Source organism: Primulina huaijiensis, chromosome 8 (assembly GCF_012295235.1).
Source record: "Primulina huaijiensis isolate GDHJ02 chromosome 8, ASM1229523v2, whole genome shotgun sequence".
Lineage (NCBI taxonomy): Eukaryota > Viridiplantae > Streptophyta > Magnoliopsida > Lamiales > Gesneriaceae > Primulina > Primulina huaijiensis.
The window spans coordinates 15,854,741-15,859,164 of record NC_133313.1 but is presented as its reverse complement, the minus strand read 5'-3'; the positions used below and the strand labels follow the sequence as shown (position 1 = coordinate 15,859,164).

Below are 4,424 nucleotides of genomic sequence, written 5' to 3'. Positions count from 1 at the left end.
TAATATAAGCTAAAGTTTACATTACATCAAAATATTGTAGCATATTACAATTAAACATAATGATTTATCTCGACGAGATTTAATAACAAAAGGTGACGGGNATTGCTTTATGGTTTTAATTGCTGATAACAAAGTTTGAACACTTTGAGCAAGATTTTGATCAAACATGGATGTGTCTCACAGAAAGTGATGTTTCGGCCGTTGACAACAGCTAGTGACCAGCCTCCTATCCTCCAGGAAGAAGGCAAAATATTGGCTCTTTATTTGTGGTGGTTGTTAATAGATGGAATGAGGTATTGGATCTTTTATTTTTGGTGGTTTTGAAAACGTTGTTTTGTTTTCTTGTGTTACTGTGGGATATATTGTTTGTATAGTTAGATTTAAATTCTTGGTTAACATGGGGGTACTCTTCTTTCATCTATAAATTGCGCCTCGCTCTCTTACCTCTTATTTGAATGATGGTTTTTCAGTTGTCGTAAGATGAACATGTTAGATGCATGCTCAGCTGTCGAGGATTACGCTTTATGTGGTTGGCTTGCAAGAATGAAGACATTGCAAGTGCCTATTGATAGCCTTTTAGTCATACAAGACTGTCAATGATAGATAAAAAATGGGCCAATTCTTCAGTTACTGGTCCCTTGTCAACCCATTCCTTAATCGGCCCATTTTCCTTAGCCCATTTCGATAATAATAGGCCCCCTTCGTCAGAAATAACCTTGTCCTCAAGGTTCAACTGTGTGAATCAAACAGAAATCATTAAAATTCTCCCAAGTGGCATTTCTGGAAAACTGTCGGACCCACTGTCCCGGATCTGCTTTACTTCTTGGTTCTTGTTTCGAGTAACTCGAGTAGCTAAAATGCAAATAGGAACAGAAAGAGGTTGATTATTGATGCTAAATTCAGTCGGTGTCTCCCGTTGAACAGGCGCTTCTCCTTGAAACAACTTCAGCTGTGATACATCAAACGTAGGGTGAATACGGCTGGTCGCAGTTAGCTGCAAAGTGTAGGCCACGGGACCAACCTTCTTGACTATCGGGAATGAACCAAAGTACCTTTTGCAAAGTACACAGGACATCTCAAAAAAACACGACTAACAACAGCATAATCAAAAGCTAACATAATATCACAACCAAATATCAAATACAGTAACAATGATTCATCAACTTGACAATCTAAGTGGCAGTAGGTTGGAAAATCTTTAAAATCACAGCGCAGCTCCACGCTTCCATGACAATGAGATCAAGATCAGAGGCTAGTCTGCCTTCCCATGGTCAGATGGCTCATGTCAGAACAATAGGAGCAAGTCAACGCAACAAAAACTATACATTCACACACAAACATCATAAGGAATAGATGGGGTAGAGAGTGAACCTCTGGCAGCAGACAGACCTAATCCAGATTGTACAATAATCCAGCACATGTACAAATGGCATACACCGGGACTCTATACGACTACATGGGGCATACCCCAGAATCCAGCGTGATTCCAGTATCAATCAAGAAATATGAAATCAAACAAATATATAATTGCAAGAATTACAACATAACGTAAGTACTTTGATCTTCATAGTAGTATCTGCAATATCTGGTGATTTGTCTTTAAACAAAGCTCTGTTTGTCATATTCTACACATGAACAAACATGCTGCGAATCATGCAACTCTCATTTTTGCTAGCTTGGATCCACCACTGTATACTCCTCTGAAAGCCCTGAGCACTGCAATAACTGAGCCCATGTTCTTGTGCATACCCAACCATTCACACACAAAGAACAAACCTATGCTTTGGAATAATGCAAGGTTTCCAAAGCACAAGTTTCCACGACCATTTTCCAACCTTGTTCACAAAGAAATCATACGCATGTCCCAGACCTTTTCTTCTTCCAACCATGTCTCCAGGCTATTAATTGCATTCTCAATGGTCACCTGCCGCATTACCATGTCATCTTTGGCCCGAAGCAATTGTTTAACCAATGGGGATTGTTCTTTGTGCCAACTCCAAAACCAAACACTTTCATAGCGATTATGTGCGTGACTAATCAACTTAATCCTCAAACTGTCTTTTTTCATGTGAATTTTCCTTAAGGTTTTTGCAATCAATGTATTATTTCACACCGATAAGTTCTTGAGACCCATCCCACCATCCTCTTTTGGTTTGCATAACATACCCCGTGATATGGGAGGGTGTTTTGCTGGCCAAACAAACTTCCAACATAGGGTGTATATATCACTGACAATAAAAAAAACTCCACACCTTGAAGAACATGTCGAATTAACTCAATGTTTCCAGCATGTGACAGTGAATGTCTCGACTATGCATTAATATTGGTAGCAATAGTATCAACAAGAAAGTTATAATACGAGGTTCTCAATTTTCTGGATGCTAGAGGAATACCAAGATATCGGAATTGTAGGTGTCCCATCGTGAAACCTGTTGTATCCAAGATATCCTGTCTAATTGATTCACTCACACCTGCCATATAGATATTAGATTTCAAGAAGTTCACCCTGAAGCCTGCCATATACCCAAATTTATTCAAACAATGCATTAATATTGTAGGGCTCTTGACATTCACTAGTAATTATCATGCAATATTAGTGAATAATTACTGGAATATCAAATATAGCGGAAAATTTGTCATTATATTTATCACATGGTGCTCATTACATAATTACTAATATAAGCTAAAGTTTACATTACATCAAAATATTGTAGCATATTACAATTAAACATAATGATTTATCTCGACGAGATTTAATAACAAAAGGTGACGGGTATATATATATATATATATATGTGTGTGTGTGTGTGTGTGTGTGTGTGTGTGTGTGTGTGTGTGTGTGTGCTAGAAGTCCAGGAAACTCATATGTAACTTTTTCAACCATCATACAAATCCCATTTACGTACATAATCGAGTAGATGTCTCACTCTCTTCCTCACTAAGTAGAACTATTAATGCCATGATTACCTGATTACAATCCACACACAAAACAGTAACCACCCCCGAGAGCCAGTATGATAAAACCAAATAAAAACATCATGTTACGTAATGCATGATATGTGGATGGAATGCATGCAACATATATACAAAAAATATTTGTGTGAAATATGTTTTTATTTTCACGCATCGATGTTTATACAAGGTCACAAATTAATCGACGTAGACAAATAAATGTCATATAATCCACGTTCAACAAATATCAAACACTATGATTACATGTTGTATATTATCCAGTAATAACATACATTTTCTTTTCGAATTACTTGAGGTATAGATTGAGCTTGTAAATCACGAGAATTTACAAGAGTATCGCAAAATCATTTATTTATACCATAATTCGTAGTTTATTTCATTAAATATAGAATTTATATTTTCTATAAGAATCACTCTTTTAACTTAACTAGTTATAAGTTTTGAACCATTCAAGTTAGCATGATTGGAATAATATATTTCAAACAAATAAATATTTTTATATGTAGAATCAAAGTGTAACTTTATTCAATTATTTAGGCATAATAATATCATTATTATTTCCCAAAATTATCTAAAAGTCAAAAGGAACAATTAGATTAAACCACAGTAGCTACTTAGTAGCTCTAATCTTGATTATCATAGTCATTATGTCCTAAAATTTATTTACATGATTTAAGATTCCAATTCCAGTAAGTTTCAAAAACAAAGTTGAAGTCATATACGTGGTACCATATTTTGAAAACAAATAATTTAACATGTTATGATGTATATATGTATAACATATATACAGTAGGCTTGCATCTTGAATCAATCGAGGCTATATTATTTTAAAGCTTAAATTTACACAACCATAAGCATATTATTTCATAAGAGATTTCATACTACATTTTCCTTAATAATAAAAAAAATGCGATAGATAATTATTACATTCAGCCGAGAGTTGCAACTTAAAGGGAGATTTAGGTGAATACGTGTGAATGTTATGGTTTCACTTTATTTCCTATTTCTTCCTTTTGGGGATGGCAATTTCCTCCGAACTCGTTGGAGGATCCGATACCCGACCCGAATAGAAGAGGGTATGGAGGGATTTTTAGATCCGATTAAATAATTGGGTAATCGGGTATGGGTATTTTCGGGTTCGGTTATGGAAGCGGGTTTGACATAATCCGACCCACACCCGACCCGAATACCCGATTAAATTAATATATATAAATATATATATTTATGTATATATTTATATATATAGTAATTATATTTATTTATACTAAAGATTTATCAGTCAATCCACCGATTTTCGGAGTTTTCAATACATATAATCATAAATTTGAAAATTAAAGAAAACGATGCTTTGTATATTAAAAGAAAAGAAAATATATAAAACTTCATTATATATATATAAAGCGTGAATAATTTTTCTTATTGTTCATTTAAATAATTTTTTAAATATTCAT

General features: G+C 34.5%; 1 protein-coding gene across 2 annotated transcripts in view; it reads left to right on the top strand.

Moving 5' to 3' along the window:
- The window catches only part of LOC140982467 (protein ANTI-SILENCING 1-like), a 16,287-nt gene extending 15,870 nt beyond the window's left edge, over positions 1 to 417 (top strand). The window contains exon 13 of one of the 2 annotated variants that reach the window (XR_012176278.1): positions 148 to 417. The gene's annotated coding sequence lies outside the window, so the exon portion shown is untranslated. The remainder of the gene's footprint in view (positions 1 to 147) is intronic. The other variant, XM_073448979.1, reaches the window with a different exon arrangement.
- Positions 418 to 4,424: the final 4,007 nt, after the last annotated feature.